The following is a 19,744-nucleotide window of genomic DNA, read 5'->3' on the forward strand; positions in this document are numbered from 1 at the left end:
CGAATGTCCCAAGGAGAATATATTGTAATACCCCGTACTTCTACCTAGATTAAAAACCATCCCAAAAATATTAAAGACTTGATTTAAAGGATGAGTCCACTTTTATATATGTGGAATTTTCAAGATTTTTACTTTTTGCTGTGCGAAAAATTGAATAAGCTTTCTATTGAACCATTTTTCAAAATACGGTATCGGGGTAAAGTTATGGCCAAAATACAGAAAAGCGATCTGAACTGCCCAGGTGCGATGGAAAGGGCCGACGGACCATCGATCTAGCGACGGGCCATCTCCCAAATTGTTGCAGCAGAGGTAGTGAGTTGACCTTCTGTCTAGGCACAACGGAATAGCCGACGGACCATCGAGATGGTGATGGACCATCACCTAAACCGTCACAACAATACAGAAAGATCATATTCTAGCCTAGTACGATGGGAAGGTCGACGGACCATTGCCTAAGCCGTCACAGATCCCGTTTAACAATTTAAAGCCATTTTTAAAAGGGTGTTTGGGTCTTTTAACCCATTTTAACACCTAATTATAATAGATTAGGGCTCATAACTTCATTATTCATCTACAACACTAAATTAGGGTTTCTCTTAAAGATCAATCCCCAAGAACAAGATCCCAACACTTCTTCAAGAAACTAAGAGATTTAAGTTCTTCAAGTCCAAGAAATTCAAGAAACTTCCATATAAGGTTTGTAAAGTGTTGATTCATGGGTTCCTTTCACCCATGAAGCTCAAGAAACCCTTTTCAAAAATATAAATTTTTGCATTTCATGTTATGAATTGAATCATATCCATGTTTATGTTGTTGTATGATTACCAAGTTGAAATCTTTAATACATCTAATGGCCTTTCATCCTTTTTATTCTACATTTATACAGTATATTATACAGTTCTTAGTTACAAATATCAGTCATGGTTTAGCTTGTGGTCCTTCATGATTGCTAGCATCATGTAGCATTTCGGGTATCAGATTCAGGGCGTTACAGCACAGCCAAAGACAACCTCAGGGTTGGCAACACATATCCCAAAGCCAAAATATTCTTGTAGTGTTTCTCAACCACTCTGTAGTGCTGAGCCTTTGTGTAGGGTCTATCTAGCAATGCATACCCATTTCCAATATCTATAAATAACCCCAACATAACCCATAACAAATAAATATGATTTACCATCGATATAGGGGTCCTAAGGATCATTTTTAAGACTTAATAGAGTGTTAAAAGCACGGGGTGTTACAATAAGTCACTTGTAAAACTATGTAAATATGAGGCTTGATTCTTGGATATTTTTCTGGTTAGGGTACGAATCTTCAAAACGACTCGTGATGTCTAGATATGAGTCATATGGTAGACTTGTAACCACTCGGACGGATTCTTGCCTAAGAACTATTGTGACTATAATTACTCTTAAAAACTGGTAAGGTCTAATTATGGGTCATCACGTGAGTCGTAAGCATTGCCAGCTGATTGACACTTAAAGGGAAAATTGTATAACTTCTTGCCACGATATTAGATTAAGGCGAGACGTACAGGATTGGAAGGCTAACTTCATGGGCTATGTTTTGAGATATTTAGTACATGGAAATTTAGAGTATTACACCTAAGAATACTAAAAAGATAACAAAAAATTAGGCAAAAGCTAAACTAAAATAAACTGATAATAATTAATAATGAACTTAATACTATCACTATCTGGAAAACTCAACGAGCTAAAAACATGACTAATTGTCTGAAAGGAACCCATTGATGAACCTGGAGATAAAGTACTTGATGAAATCTTTGAAATTCATGCTTGAAGTTGAGAAACCCTACTTTGCTGATGAAGAAGAGAAAATCACCCCTTTTCTTATGGTGTATTGAATTTATGACTTAATAGGGATTTTGGTGAAAGTTAGGCATGTATTCCACCCTTAGGGAAGCCTAATCGACATGATTTAGGAGTTAAAAGAATGGGAAATGATCAAAACCCCCTTTTTAAAATGTCTAAGAAACTCTGGGAAACAGTCGCCATGGCTCGAGTAACGACTCGTTATGTTAGGTCACGAGTCGTGGCCTAAGTTGTGACCTGGGGACCTAAGCTTTGAGAACTTTCTATTATGACAATGAATTCCCTCCTGATGGCTCATTAGGTTAGATCATGATACATTAGGAGTAGTTGTTATCAGGGAATTGATTTCTTAGTTTTTTTATTGTGACAACGGGTCCACCTAATGACTTGTTAGGGTTGATAACGAGTTGTATGCTGGACTCCTTAACACTGGGATGAATTTTTGGTATCCCTCACTTCTATGACAATGACTCCACACAACGAATCATTGTGTCTGACAACGGGTCATTTCCTAAGCCGTTGTGACTGGCAGTTTGACAGTCCCTTGGGCATATTTTCCAAAACTTATTATAAAATTGGATAAAGATGATACTGGTGGCGTTGGGGAGATAATTCAATAAACTACCTTGTGGTGGGTCTAGAGATGGAAATTTTGGGATATCAGAATATCTCCCACTTGGGATCATTTATCCCCTATGAAAATGACTAAACTGAAGCATTAAGGGGAAAAAGCTGAAATTTTGCATTGAGTACTTATGAGCTTAAACATGAATTAATATTTGAATTTGTGATTGATGTATGCACTGAACTAAACTCATGAAATGCATGGTGTAATATGAAAATAGTTTGATGGACTGGTATAGAAATGAAATAATTAATTAATGAAGGGAACTACTACCTCAAGTCGAAACTAGGTTCGAAGAGAAAAGATGGGGGTACTTGGCCAGCATATTTTCCTCTGCATCCCAAGTAGATCCCTTAACCAACTGATTTATCCAAATAACCTTTACCAAATTGACCTCCTTATGCCTTTACCTACAATCCTGATGATCAAGGATCTCAATTGGAACCTCTTCATAAGAGAGACTATTTTTCATGCCAATTATTTCTAAAGGGACTACTGATGTTGGGTCACCAATTCATTTTTTTAACAGGGAAACATAGAAGACTGGATGCACTAAAACCAAATCTGTAGGAAACTCCAACTTATAGGATACCTTACCATAATGACTCAAAATCTTATAACATAATAGAGGCTGAGCTTTCCTTTCTTACCAAATCTTTCCACTCTTATTATGAGCGAAATCTTCAAGAAAACAAAATCCACAATATCAAACTCAAGATCTTTCTCTTAATATCTGCGTAGGATTTCTGATGACTCTAAGTAGTTTTCAACCTTTCTCTATGTAAGACCCCTTAAAGTTCCCTTATAGTCTGAGCCTTTAGAGTGTGTCAAGTGAAGTATAATTTCAACCCTAAAAGATTAAGGAGTAACTTCCAAAGTGATTAGTGTTTAAACCTTGATGAATTTTCCTAAAAATGACTTTTTACCGTGTGGGGAATTAAATTATCTTACCAACGATGCCCATTTTGTTGAAATTCGACATTGGAAGAGAAAGATATGGCTATTTTACAGAAAGTGGTAAAATCATCTAGGTGTGATGGAGAGGGCCGACAAACCGTTGAAATTGTGATGGATCGTCGCCCAAACCATTGCAGAGGAGGTAGTGAGGCCCCATTCTAGTTGAGTGCGATGGTAGGGGTCGACAGACCGTCGGGCCCTCGATGGACTATCGCACTCATCGTTGCAGGTGAGGTAGTGAACCAAGTTCAGGTCCAGGTGCGACGGGCAGGACCAATGATCATTGGGCCCTCGATAGACCATCGTACTCCACTGTCATTAATCTCGATAAGTAATTTTAAGTCATTTTTAAAAGGGCTTTTTGGTCTTTTCCCACCCTTTTAACACTCAGATATAACCCAAAACGAAGGAGATAATTTTAGTTCCTCCAAAAACACCAAATTTAGGGATTTCTTCCCCAAGAACAAACCCAAATTCCTTCTCCAAGAAATTCAAGAACTCACCATAGATTTTACAAATTAGGTTAAGATTCAAGGTTCCTGATGTGTGAGCCGATGCTAACATATTTGAAGCTTTTAACTCTAAATAATTGTGAGGTCTTAAGCAACTTTTGTTATTTTTGACTGATTTTAATCTGTTAATACAGATACAAGGGATCGGGGAGGAAACCAAAGGAAAGAAGAATAAATCAGCTAAAATCTGGTGTAAATAAGCTGAAGTATAGCTGACATCAATTCTGAAGCCCCGTCATACATGGGACAGGCTGTCAAAGTTGCCATCAAGATTAGACAGAAACTGAGAAACTGAGATGAAATGTGATAACGTTTAGGATGGTCCATCAAATATGTGACATGTCATCAAAATCGCCGTAAACCAGAAGTAGAGAATACTGATTTCCAGTGAAGTTGTGATGGCATTTGTCATGCACCATCAAGAATTTTGACAGGCCGTTAGGTTTTTCGTCTGAAGAGTCAGAAGATAAGAATTCACTGGAACCTTTGATGACATCTCGCACAAGTCGTCAGACATCTAACACGCTGTCAAAATCATTGTCGTCCAATCCGAAGAGAAAACTAAAACTTTAATTTTATTTCCTTATTTAGGGTTGACTATTTAAAGACTTGTTTTAGGATTTTTTAGGGATCGATCATTAATTATTAGAGAAGAACTCTAAGAAGAGAGGGACACACATTGCTCTCTTTCATCAATTCTTCTTTTTATTTCTTATCAAATATTTTTGGTTTTTCACCTTGTGATTAAATTGAAGGAACTAATGGTTGTTTTTCATCCATTCGTAAGTTTATCCTTATCATCATGAATTCAACTTGCTATTTCGTTCATCAAATCATGAGCGGCTAATTCCATTAGTCAGAGTTATGGGATCCATGAATTAGGGTTTGATATGATGCTAGGTTTTTAATGGATTCAAAGAGTAGTAAAACATCTTGAAATTCTGTTGTTTTAACTAAAATCTAGTGGTTGCAAACATTAGATTATTCCTTAGGTTTTATTTGCTTCTAACGGAGAAATAGACTAGAGGTCGTGAATTATCAACAGGGACTCAAAAGCTACCAACCTTCCGTTTAATGATTGATGTCGTAACTGGATTAATCTACCTGAGATAACATCCTATTGGAAATAGATAAGTTATATAAGTTTGAGAGAATTAGATAATAAATTTTTTGGTGAGGTCGAGAGATAAGTCAGAATGTATCATAGTCAAGGATAGTCTGCTGTTCTATGTACATCAAGAATCCTAATTATTACCTAGTATCTGTCAACTCCCAAAAATCATGGTGAAAATAACTTTGGTTTCCAATTTATCTTGATTACAAACACTGAAGTATTGAAAGTGACATTTTTCTTTCTATGAAACTTTAACCCCCATCTTTCAGATACAGTAAACTATCAGTAAAGCATTTCATAAACAAATAAAAGTTCACACCCTATTCTTGTGAGATTCGACCCTAACCTAGTTAGGTTTTATATTGACAACGATCGCTTACACCCATTCAAGAGTACAATTTGAGCGTTATAAAAAATGGCGCCGTTGCCGGAGAATACAGTTGTAGACTAAAAGTTTATGCATGAAAACTTGTTGATAGTTAAGTTTCCTTGATTTACATGTATTTGGTTTTTTTGTTGATTGTAGGTATTGTGTTTTTTATGCCAAACACAAGAAGTTCCGGAGCACCACTATTACCAATCAATCCGGAACCTCAAGTGATAGGAAGAATGACTGAATAACAGGAAGCAGAAAGACTAACTGCTATGGCCAGGGCTCAGGTGAATGTGTAAAATTTAGGTCAACAAGCACGTCACCAGAACCCTGATGATGAAGACTTGGGTAATGAGGAATCGTTGAATCCTCAAAACCCAAGGTGAGCTGAATAAGTTGCTGCACCAGTGCAGCGAAACATCAATAGAAATCATCCAGTCCAAGAAAGATATGGGCGACAGCCTATGAAATATGACACTGATAAAGATGATGAAGGAATGGACGAAGCTAGTGCAACAGGTGCTATCATTTCTCCACCGTTGGCACCAGGTGTAAAATTTAGCATAACAAGAACCATAATCCAACTCCTGAATCTGAAAGGGTTATTTGAAGGCTTGCTTGGTGATGATCCGAACATGAATTTGGTGAACTTCATCACCATTTACAAATCCTTTAACAATCCGGGAGTGAGCCAGAATGCAATCAGGTTGAGATTATTTTCTTTGTCTCTATCTGGGGAGGTAATGATGTGGTTGAATGAGTTAGAGGCCGATTCTATAACCAACTAGAGATAGTTGAAAGATGCATTCCTAGCATGGTTCTTTCCACCCTTCGAAAGTGTACAGTTAAGGGACGAAATTAGCAACTTCAAACAGCTTTCAACTGAAGCACTGCACGAAACCTGGAAAAGATTTAAGAAGAAACTTGCACAATGTACGAACCATAATATGATGGACCTAACTTGATGGAGACTTTGTACAGAGCTTTCAAATCTATAACAAAGCCTATAGTTGACAATACTGCAGGTGGTTCGTTCATTGACCTTTCTTTTTTAGATGCTTCTGACATACTGAATAGAATGACCAAGTATATTCGAGCTTGGCATACTAGGGATTCTGTAGTGGCTAGCCCAACTGTTGATGGTGGTATTACTGCAGAGTAGTATAGAAGAGATAAGAAGCAAGATCAGGATATGGCCCATTTGAAGACGCAGATGAACTTACTGGCCAAGCACTTGTTATCTGGCAAGACTAAAAAAGCTAAGGCTGTGGAATCTCAGGGTACTGTGTCTACGGTGCTGATGTTTAGGCAAATTATATGAGTAATCAGGGGTTTTTTGAGGCAATAGCCAAGGGAACAAAGGTTGGAATTTCTATGACAATCCTGATTATAAAGATATGGAGCAGGGACAGTGGAGAAACAATAATGACAGAAGTGGTTTGTCTATTCCTCCTAGAAGTTGAGATGCTGCGACGACTAGTTTTGGCAAGATGTCGATAGAGGACATGATGAAAAAGCTATTGAAGGGAGTTGAAGCTACTAACTCGGGGGTAACTACTATCAAAAAAGAATTTTCTACCCTCAGTCAGTTGGTTAGCTCACACTCTACTTCTATTAAGTAGTTGGAGCAACAGATGAGCCAAATTTTGGCTACTCTGAACCAGAGAAAAACTGGTACTTTACCTAGAAATATGGTTTAGAACCTGCGAACTGATGGCTCTTATTTGGCGATTACCACTCGGAGTGGAAATATATTATCTGGCCCTGCTATGGGCAAAGTTATGGAGAAGGAGGTAAGTGTTGATAAGTCAGAAGGAAGCAATCCAGTGAAGTCTGAGAAGCTGGATGGCTTTGTTGATATTTTGGAGAAAGAAGATGAAAATATTCTTCAATCGCTAAGGAAAGAAATGCCAAGACCACCGCCTCCCTTTCCTTAGAGATTGAAGAAGAAAGTAGATAATGAAAAATTTAGCAAATTCATGGGAATAATGAAACAACTGACGTTGAATGTGCCATTGATGGAGGCACTTGAGCAAATGCTGAACTATGCTAAATTTATGAAGGAACTATTAACAAAGAAGCAGAAGGTAAGCTATGAGCCAGTGGACAACATCCACCACTGTAGTGCTGTTTCATCACAATCCTTAGTGAAGAAAAAGCCTGACCCTGGAGCATTTACCATACCGTGCACATTTGGGTCCATGAATTTTACCAAAGCTTTATCTGACTTAGGAGCAAGTATTAATCTGATGCCACTTGATATCTATAAGAAGCTTGGATTGGGGGAACCTACCCCCATAATGATGCATCTTGTGATGGCAGACAGATCGGTGAAACGACCAGTTGGTATATTGCATGATGTGTCGGTAAACATGGATGACTTTATTCTGCCTATAGATTTTGTGATATTGGATTGTGATGTTGATTTTGAGGTACCCATAATTTTTGGTAGACCACTATTATCCGCGGAAAGAGTATTGGTTGATATGGAGCTCAATGAGCTAAAGTTCAGGTATGGAAAAAGGGAGGCCAGATTCAAAATGCACCTTCCTATGAAGCAGTTGGAGGAGATGAATATCTTCTTGGTTATGGATTTATTCCAGGAAAATGGTAATAAGGTATTGACACGGTATCTTGACGAAGTTTGAGTAGTCAAGATAATCAAGTCATGCCACAACGTTAAATCAAGCGCTGTTTGGGAGGCAACCCAATGTTTTAATTTTATTGCACTTGTGTTTTTAATTTTTGTAGCTAAGAGTTGTACAAAGGAGGTGAACTGGTTTCAGTCAGCTTGAGAAGGTTGACGTCAATTTTGATGGGCTGTCACAAGTATGACGAACCGTGAGAAATGGCATCAAAATAATCAAGTCAAAGAATTATTCTATTATGGATGACGATAATTTTGAAGTGTCGTTCGGTATCTGACGCGCCATCAAAAATACCGTCAAAAGAGTTGAGCACAACTTAAAAATTTTGGGCTAACTCAGCCCAACAACAGTTGTTCACATTTCGGCGTACTTTAGACATTTCTCTTCCAGTTTTGGTTTTCTTTCCTTAGAGAGTTATTTCCTTTCCTTTTTCAAATTTAATCCCTTCTAAGGCAAAATTTTAAGACTTTCCTTGTTGAAGCCTGAGAGTTAGGTCAAGAAATATTCTTCGTCACTCATCTCATTCTTCTATCACTCACAAGTCTAGGTGCTCAGAGTACATCAGTTAAGTGTCGATATCCAGGTATGAGAAAAACTTCAACTTCATCTTTCTTTGGATCAATTGTGAACTACAAAAAACCTTGGTTTCAAAGGAGCGAGATAAACCCATTAACATACTTCAAGCTCCTTCGAAAACTAGGGTTTGTAGGGGTATACGGTATAATTTCATGGAAATCTCAGTAAAGAACATGACCTAAGTTGAAATTGAGAATAATGGTAGAAGAAAAATCAAGTAAAAAGAAGTTAGAAATTGTAATATTGTTTGACGGCAATTTTCATAGCCTTGCACCTGTGTGATGGCCATTCAAAAATGCCATCAAAAGCTGAGAAATTTTGTAGATTTTGGATAAGGTTGACAATGCTTTTGAAGTGCCGTCATACCCGTGATGGCAAATCAGAAAGGTCGTCAAACCTGCGAATTGAAAACAATGATGATGTTAAACTGAGGTGATCCTTCTTCTTCTCTTGTTTGACTATGGACACTAATTTAGGATTTCTATGTTGTTGCAGAACTGATAATGGTACCCAAGAAGAAGAATCCAACCACACCAAAGAAAACAGCTAAAGAGAATATACCTCAACAGCTTATCAACGAGGACTCTGATTATGAAGATGATGAACACTTGCTCAGATGGACGAGAAAGAAGACTGGTAGAAAGACACTACCTTCACCTAATCCTATTGAGGTGGAGGATACTAATGATACTGAGGTAAAAAACTCATTTGAGCAAGCATCGGAGGAATAAGGATCAGAATACACTGAACAGGAGTCTGAGCGCACTGAATAAAAAGTTAAAATTGAAGACTCTAAAAGGCCTACAACTGAAGAAACTGAGTCTGAATCACCATCATCGGAGCAGCAAGGTGATAAGGATTCTCCAGTACGGGGAAATTTGGTGAAATACAAAAACCTCGAGGTTAGAAACAATGCAAGATAGCAAATCCCTAGGTCTGAAAAGATCTATTTGGACCGACTTCGCAGAACATATCGATGAAGTGCCAGAAGGCCAATTCTAGAGGAGAAGAAAATCATCGCTACAGGGTTGATCAGATACCCTGAGGTGATGCAAAAACTAAAGGAGTATGGTTTGGAGTGAACTACCAGGGGAAGCGGTGTTTACTATCCTTCATTAGTTTGGGACTTCTACATGAACTACCAGGCTATGGTGGAAAATATGTACAAAGAAGTAGATAGAACTTTTGATAAGCCTCTACTAACCAAAGTTCCAGTAAGTGGAGTGAGGGTGGATATTTCAGATGCCACTATAAACAGGTTTCTTCATGGGCCAGCCTTTGTCCCATGAGCCACTTCACCTACCTTCTATGCCTGGTTGAAACACCGGGAAAACCAGCGCAAATGGCTAGTAACTCTCATAGCAGATGGGGAACCTGAGTGGCTAAATAATCCGGCAGAAAAGATTACCAAAGTGTCTCTAAATTCAGAGGCCAGATTTTGGTGGGGTTTAGTATGGATTCATCTGATACCCATCGAGGGATACAACATGTTAGGGGATGATCAAGCAATATTAGTTGCAAGCTTGATAGACAGAACTCCTCAGATTTCAGAGAAATGATAGCGTAAGAGATCAAGATTCGGCTTACAAGACCCGATGCTACATATCTATTCCCATGTCTGATTACTAGGTTGTGTGAAGTAGCTAATGTACCTGAGATTTCAGGTATTGATGATGAGATACATGCCAAGAAAACTCACAACCCTGTCAGAAAAAATAAAATTTGGCCGGGCTTACGACTTGATCAAAATGCAGTTGATGCAGCAGATCCTCCAGTCACTGAGATTGTGTCAGCACCATATGTGGGGGGTGCAAATATCCGAAGCTATACCACCACCACCAGCATATTCTGCTAAGGCAGGCTCAGTGCCTCAAAGTGAGCCGACTACTTCTGTCCCTCCGACAGCAACAGGTTCGGCATTTCAGCTGATTAATATCAGAAAGGTGTCTAGGCAAGAAAATTAGTGTGAGGTACAACTACAGGCCTTCGCCAAATGGTTTTCTACCACTGTGGACAAAAGAATAAAAGTTGCACTCGAAGCTACACTCGAACCTTTCATAAATTTGCCAGAGCAGGTGGCAAATCTAAAGAACAGATTCGATGCCCGAGCAAGAGAGATGACAGATGCTGATCTTGCCACTTTTAGGGCTGCGTTAGATAAGGTGAAAGCTGAGGTTGGGATGATGTAGCAACACCAAATCATGGTGCCAACAGGTTCAGCTATGCATGATGTAGAGGAAGAAATTCCTATACTCGATCTCACTGTGGATTCCCTGAAGAAAAAAAAGAAAAAAGGGGAAAAAAAGGCAAGAACAAGAGATATGAGTCGGCTAGTGAAGAAGAGAGAAAAGCTAAAAAGAAAGTAAAGACGAAAGCATAGAAGGAAGATTTGAAATGGGCAAGATAGGAGTCCCTAGCTAACATAGAAAAATGGGAAGCAGCCATCAGAGCTAGGGCTGCAGGTGCTTCATTGAGCCAGGCTCCAGCCACTGCAAAGGAAAATGCTACGAGTTGGGAGAAGACAGTAGATAATGCTATAGCAGGGTCAGAGACCCAGGATCCATAAGCTTGACTGTCTTAAGTTATATCCTAACCCTTAGTTCATTTTATTTTTAATTTTAAGTTGAGGGTATAGGGAAACTATTGTTGTAACATATTCTGTAAATAATTAGGAATAGTACAAGTACTTCAGGTAGTTAGCTTGTTTTGTAATTTTTGAGTACCTCTCCAGTGGTCTAATCTATCATGAATTGTCTGAATTGCATATAATGTGATCACTGTGTATCTGTTTATGGCATTAGTGTGGCAAATAAATAATCTGTAGAAAACAAATGCATGAAACGTATGAGTAGTGATGTGCTATATACTTGTGTGCTATGTGCGTGTAGGGTCTTACTCAGTTTCCATTGTGCGTTGAATCTAGAACTTGCCCAGTTAGTTGTACCATAGTCATAGGATAGGCGTTAGGAAAGGATCATAGGTCATTTTTGCATGTTGACCCATTTTAGCTTAAATGACCGTCCAAATGTGAATAATATCCCTTGATTTCTTTTTGTGTCTAAATAGCCCAGTTCTTTTTATACTCCTCTCACCTTCCCATTATAGCACAATGAACTTGTTTTGGCCCTGGTCCTCCTTGGACACTGTTCACCTCAACTTAGGAAACTAATCTAAGTTGAGGGTGGCTACTATAGGGTGCGTGGCACATTATGAGTATGAAGAGAGGTAAAATAAGGAAAATGAACAACAAGTTGGGTGTAGTGAAAAAGAAGAAGAGAAAACTGAAAAAATTAATCTAATGCTTGAACAGACAATACCCATCTTGAGAATGCTTAACAAATAAAAGAGCGAAGCAAAGAAGGTCAAAAGTTGAAACCCCATGAGTTAATGTAGTGCCAAAGAGGTGTAGTCACTATGAAATACCCATGAATATCATATCAGCCCTGAGCCTACATACAAGCTTAAGAAAAGCCCTATAGTAATCCTAACTGACTTATCTGAAGACTTAGATACTGACTATAAGGGCATGCCTATGGAATTTGATGCGCAATGTTGGAACTTCATTCTGAGAGTAAGTCTTACGTTCATCCCTATGTCTATACATATGACTCTGAGTGAGAAAGGGATTTCTTTGTTGTGAGGGCACACCAGGTATATTTCTATTAATTGCTTTGTTCGGATAATGTAATTTGGGTATGTTCTAGGTTGTTATTGCTGAGATTTTTACAATATCTAGATACATGTGAGTTACATGGGTGTTTTTAAATATTAGACACAGTTGATTTTACTTTGATTGATCATGGAGATGGTGCATGTATTCTGACCTGATGAGAGTAGTTAGCTGCCGAATTGTACTTTGTATACTCCTAGTTATGTTTTGGTTGCTTGAGGACAAGCAATTGTTTAAGTTGAGGGTGTTGATGTGTGAGCCGATGCTAACACATTTGAAGCTTTTAACTCTGAATAATTGCGAGCTCTTAAGCAACTTTTGCTGTTTTTGATTGCTTTTAATATATTAATGCAGATATAAGTGATCGGGGAGGAAATCAAAGGAAATAAGAATAAATCAGCTAAAATCTTGTGTAAATAAGCTGAAGTATAGCTGGCGTCAATTCTAAAGTGCCGTCATACATGGGACAGGCTGTCAAAGTTGCCGTCAAGCTTAGACAGAGCATGAGAAACTAAGATGAAATGTGACGATGTTTAGGATGGGCCGTCAAATATGTGACATGACATCAAAATTGTCGTCAACCAGAAGTAGAGAATATTAATTTCCAGTAAAGTTGTGACGGTATTTGTCACGCGCTGTTAAGAATTTTTACACGCCGCTAGGTTTGCCATCTGAAGAGTCAGAAGATAACAATTCACTGGAATATTTGACGACATCTCGCACATGTTGTCAGACATCTAACATGCCTTCAAGATCATCGTCGTCCAATCCGAAGAGAAAACTGAAACTTTAATTTTATTTCCTTATTTAGGTTTGACTATTTAAAGACTTGTTTTAGGGTTCTTAGGGATCGATCATTAATTATCAGAGAAGAACTCTGAGAAGAGAAGGACGTACATTGCTCTCTTTCATCAATTGTTCTTCTTGTTTCTTATCAATTTTTTTTGGTTTTCCACCTTGTGATTAAATTGAAGGAGTTACTTATTGTTGTTCATCCATTCGTAAGTTTATCCTTATCATCATGAATTCAACTTGTTATTTCGTTCATCAAATCATGAGCGGTTAATTCCATTAGTCAGAGTTATGGGATCCATGGATTAGGGTTTGATGTGATGCTAGCTATTTAACGAATTCAAAGAGTAGTAGAACATCTTGAAATTCTGTTGTTTTAACTGAAATCTAGTGGTTGCAAATATTAGATTATTCCTTAGGTTTTATTTGCTTCTAACGGATAAATAGACTACAGGTCGTGAATTATCAACAGGGACTCGGAAGCTACCAACCTTCTGTTTAGTGATTAATGCTGTAACTGGATTAATCTACCTGAGATAACATCCTATTGGAAATAGATAAGTTATCTAAGTTCGAGAGAATTAGATAATAAATTGTTTGGTGAGGTCGAGAGATAAGTCATAAAGTATCATAGTCAAAGATAGTCTGTTGTTCTACGTACTTCAAGAATCCCAATCATTATCTAGTATCTGTCAACTCCCAAAAGCCATGGTGAAAATAAATCTGGTTTCCCATTTATCTTGATTAGAAACACTGAAGTATTGAAAGTGACATTTTTCTTTCTATGAAACTTAAACCCCTATCTTTCGGAAATCATAAACTATCAGTAAAGCATTTCGTAAACAAATCAAAGTTCACACCCTATTCCCTATGGGATTCGACCCCAACCTAGTTGGGTTTTATATTGACAACAATCGCTTACACCCATTCAAGAGTATAATTTGAGTGTTATCAGTTCCTAAGTCAAAGGCTTCAAGAACCCTCAGTCAAGAGTTCCAAAAAGAGTCTCAAGCAAGTTGTTCACCTACAAGTCATAATCTAAGGTATGTGGGGTTTGAACAAGGATACTTCTTTCGTCCTTGTGCCTAAAAGTTATTTTACTTATGAGAATATATGATTTTCTATGTTTTCTTATGAAATTGAAGTATGGGTTTATACCCTATGTTGTTATTCTTTGAGATTTTAATAGTCTCAATGTGTAGAAATTGAAGTACATGAGTATGTTGAGATTTTAAGGCAAAATGTTGAAAATTCCAGATTTTCTATATAATTTATGAATCTTTATGACATCTAGTATGAACTTTAATGAGTCTTAACTTGAGATTTGATTATGGGTCACTAAGCCCTACATGAGATTTGTAATTTTATGAACATTTTTGCTATAAGCACCCATGAGATTTGATGAGTCTTAACTTGAGATTTAACTATGGGTCGTTAAGCCCTACTTGAGATTTGCGATTTTGTGAACTTTTTGGTAGGAGGTGTTGGTTTGATAGGAGACCTTAGAATCATACCAAACTCAAACCAACCAATAGAAGACCTACATTTCCTACCATAAAGAGCCTCAAATGGGGCCATCTGAATACTAGAGTGGTAGCTTTTATTATAGGCAAACTCAATCAAAGGCTAGTGGTCATCCTAAATACCCTTGAAATTAATAACACATGCCCTCAACATGTCCTCTAAGGTATGAATGGTACTTTCTGCCTGACTATCTATCTGTGGGTGAAAATTTGGACTAAGATGAACTTGGGTACCATGACCCTTCTAAAATGCTTTCTAAAATCGAGAGGTAAATTGGGTACCTCTATCAGACATAATGGTCAAATAAACTCCATGTCGTTTCACCAACTACCTAATATAGAGTCTAGTATAATTTTTGGGCTGAATCTGAAGTGTTAACTGGCAAGAAATGAGCTGACTTAGTCATTCAGTCCATGACAACCCAAATAGAATTATATTGTCATCAAGTATGAGTCAACCCTATAATGAAGTCCATATACACCACTTCTTACTTCTACGTAGGGATACTAAACTACAGAAGCTTACTACTAGGCCTCTGATTCTCAACTTTAACCTGTTGGCAATTTGGACATGCAATAATTCCGTAATATCCTTCTTCATGCCATTCCACCAATATACTTTGTGAAAATCATGGTACATCTTAGTTTCTCATGGGTAAATAATATTGAGAATCGTAATCTTCTACTAGTATATGCTTTCTTAAATCATCCATATTTTGAACACATAATCTTCCCTGATAGCGAAAAACACCATCTCCCCCTTGGGAGACAACCTTAACCTTTTGATTTTGAATTGCCTCTTTAAACGTAAGAAAAATAGGATCACTATCTTTCTTTTCCTTCTTATTGACAACCAAAGAAGATTCTAAACCATTTTGAACCAATACACTACCTTTGGTCGAATCAACCAATCAAACTCCCAGACTAGCAAACTGATAAACCTCACAAACTAACTCCTTCTAATAATCCTCAATGTGATCAACACTCCCCATACTGAGAGCATTGGCCACAATATTGGCCTTACCTGGGTGATACAAGACGCTCATATGATGGTCCTTTAATAACTCTATCCACTCTATCTAAGAAAGATTTAGATCTTTTTTACTAAACATATACTGAAGATTCTTGTGATCAGAACACATCCCTATAAAGATAATGACTCTAAGTCTTTAAGGTAAAAACAACTTCTACCAACTCAAGATCATGACTCGAGTAGTTCTTCTCATGAGGTTTTAGTTGTCAAGAGGCAAATGTTATAACCTTGCCTTACTGCATCAACACATAACCAAGACCAACTCTGGAGAAATCATAGTAAACCACAAAACCATTTGAATACTTTGGTACAGTCAAATTTAGAGAGGGGGAGAGTCGAGTCTTCAACTCTTAAATACTATTCTCGCAAGAATATGACCACTGAAATTTAAACTTCTTCTGAGTAAGCCTTGACATGGGAGAAACAATAGAATAAAATCCTTTAAAAAATCATCTGTCGTATCCGACTAAACTTAAGAAGCTCCTAATATCTAATGGAGAGATGGGTCTAAGATAGTTTCTTACTGCTTTGATCTTTTGAGGATCAACTCGGATGTCTTTACCATAAATAATATGAACGTGGAATGCTTTTGATTCAACGAGAATTCATACTTGCTAAACTTGGTGAATAACTAGTGATCTTTAAGAGTCTGTAAAATAATCCTTACATAATCTGCATTTTCACCCTTACTACGAGAATAAATGAGAATGTCATCTATAAAGACTATGACGAGCATGTCCAAGTAATTCTTGAACACTCTATTCATCAAGTCCATAAAAGTTGTAGGAGCATTTTTTAGTCCAAAAGACATAAATACAAATTCAAATTGACCATACTGAGTTTGAAAAACTATCTTTGAAATGTCATAATCTTTTACTCTGAGCTGATAATAGCTGAATCTGAGGTCTACCTTTGAGAAACAATTTGCACCCTCAAGTTGGTCAAATAAGTCATCAATCCTGTTGATATGATACTTATTCTTGATTGTGACTTTGTTTAACTGATGGTAGTCTATGTACATTCTGAGAGAACCATCTTTCTTGTCCAGTAAGAAACTAGAGCACTCCTTAGAGAAACACTAGGATTGATAAAACCCTAGTATAAGAGATCTTTCAAGTGATCCTTTAAATCCTTGAGCTCATCTAGAGCTATTTTATAAGGTGGAACTAAAATAAATTAGGTAGCTGAGACGATATCTATTTCAAAGTTAATCTCCCACTCGGGAGGAACTCTGGGTAGATCTGTAAATTCATTTACTACCAAAACTGATGGAATACTCAAGACATCAGACCTTGAGTCCTTGACTCAAACCAAATGATAGATGCACCCTTTGGAAATCATTTTTCTTGCCTTAAGAAAAGAGACAAATCCGGCCTATAGGTATAGAGGTACTACCATTCTAATCTAAGATTGGCTCATTTGGAAATTGAAACTGGACTACCCTGTTTCTATAGTCAACTGAGGCATATCAAGGGTGGAGCCAATCTATACCAAGAATGACATCAAAATCAATCATGTCTAACTCTACAAGATTGTTTGAAGTGACTTTCTGGGATACTGTGACTGGGCACTCTTTGTATACCTGTCTGGCTATGATTGAACTACAAAGTGAGGTAGAAGCGGAGAAGCTCTCCAAAAAGATCTCAGGGCTGACACCAAAATCTACTATTATATAGGGTGTCAAGAAGGAAAGCATGGCTTCGGGCTCTAACAATGCATACACATGAATATAAAAGACTTGTAATGTACCAGTGACTATACCTGGAGAACCCTTCTAATCCTAGTAAGTCTAAGAAGCATAGAACCTACCCTGACATTGTCCACCAGTTGAACTAGAGGTGGCACCCTATTGAGTTAGGCAACCTTCTAGAACTGCTAAAGAGTTAGTCTGACTATGGTGATATAATACCCCGTATTAGCCTTAGCTCAATTCAACCAATAGTGCATGTACAAGAGGTGTAGAACCTAAAAATTTAGCTAAGTGTTGGAGACTTAGCCTTATTTTTGGCCTCTTAACTTTGATGATTTTTAAAGTAACCTTCTCGATACTGATTCCTAAGTTTTTGAGTTAATTCACGTTCAGGGGTGCAAAGGGCATGTCTAGGGTAAGTTTCACATTTTTTGAATGAGGTTTGGACCACATTTGGATTTCAAAAATAGCAAGTCATCGCGATTGTGGCACGTCATGCTGAGGGCCTAAACGACATTCCAATTATGAATTTTTATTTTAGAGGGGCAGTCTTGTCTTTTTCCATCACCTTAATCCATCAAAACACAAGATTTGAAGCATTGAAAAGCATATTTAGTCATCTTTTACGCAAAATCTCTCAAAAGAAAACCTCCCTCTCTCAAGGACAAACCCTATCCCCTTCAAGATTCAAGGTCAAACTTCAAGAAATCACCAAGAACTTCCACAAATTCTTTAATTCAAGTATGTTAGATGTTCATCCATGGGCCCTTTTCACCCATGGAGTCCAATAACCCATTTTCAAGTTCAAAGTTATAATTTTTACGTGTTAACATGAATTATATCCATGAAATTTCATGAATTTTGATTATGTATCATGTTTTCAAATTATTTTGGTTGAAATTGCCATTGATACATTCGATTAGTGATATTCACATGTTAAATCCTTAACCCATGTTTTTAATATCAAAATTATGTGAATATTACATGATTTAACTATTTCCATGCTTAAGTCCATGAATTTATTTCCAGTTAAGTTTCAAGTTAAGATTATAACTGGTTTCAAGTGGAATGCATTATAGTATGTTTTAATTATTGTCGTTCCCATATCGTGTTCATGAGAATATAGAATAAATCCTCAATTTATGATTTTTTTCATGTGATTGTGCTATATCATCATGTTTAAAAGTATCCCCACGTTAAAGTCTTGATCCCCATATGTTTGATGAAATGTCTAAATGATGAGTTCTGAATAATGCTTTTTTGGTATGGTTTCGAGCTTTAGTATGCCCCTATTGTTATTGCTATTGAGTCATGGGGGTTATGAATACCCAAAATTTAGTTGTTTACTTAGTATCAGTATTTTCATAATAATTTCAGTATGTATGAGAATTATCAGTCAATCAATTATCATGTCATGTCACACTTAGATTCGTTCAGTAATTTGAGTCAATTCAGTTGGGGGTAGGATTTAATACCGAGCTAACCTAAGTATGGGGGCTGACTCTTTAGTTAGGACTAGGTTCTTAGAAGTAATTCCTAAGTTCTAGAACTACGTAGCCAGCGTAGGTTATAAGATGTCACCAGCCAGTTTAAGACTGACACTCTCAAGGATCACCTACCAATTTAGGACTGATCTCAGGGGTCACTCGCTAGATTAGTACTGGCTCCACAACTATTGTTAGTACCTGTGGCACGGTACTACCACCCTTCCTACTTGGGTCATTGGTTATACCTCAATCAGCTTAGCTTTGGGGCATGTGGTTAGATTATACCTCTTATAGTTTCAGTTTCAATATTCAATTCAGAACTCAGCTCAGTTTTATTGGACCACAATATGTAGTTATCAGTTATTCAATAATCAGATTTCAGCATTTCAATCTATAGACTATTTTATAAATATGTTATATGTTTGGTCAAGCATACTTAGATTTTATAGTTTTCATGTATCTATACATCAATTAACTCATGTTATTCATCTAGTTAGTTATTAATCTTGTTTAGTCAAATTTTAGTATTTCCATGTATATCTGTCATTACTACTTTCATGCACAGTTAGACCACACAGTTAGACCATGTATTTAAGCCTAACTTCATCTAGAATACCAGTATATTCAAAGTACTGACTGTATACTCATTTCCAGCGCTATGATGTTTAATATCATAGGTTTAGATGCACAGTTTCTTGACCGCTCTTAGACAGACCAGATTATCAGTAGTAGTAGTGGCGAGTCCTCATATTTTGAGGACACGATTTTTGTATTTTAGTTTATTTTAAGTAGTTGAGTATTTCTGCTCAGTCGGAGTTATTTGGAGGTTTGTACCATTAGCTCCACAGTCAGTCAGTTAGAGGTTTTTCATACACTTTCAGACAGTTAGATTGATTATTAGTTTTTAGACAG

The sequence above is a fragment of the Capsicum annuum genome, chromosome 10, assembly GCF_002878395.1.
Source record: "Capsicum annuum cultivar UCD-10X-F1 chromosome 10, UCD10Xv1.1, whole genome shotgun sequence".
In the NCBI taxonomy this organism is placed as follows: Eukaryota; Viridiplantae; Streptophyta; class Magnoliopsida; order Solanales; family Solanaceae; genus Capsicum; species Capsicum annuum.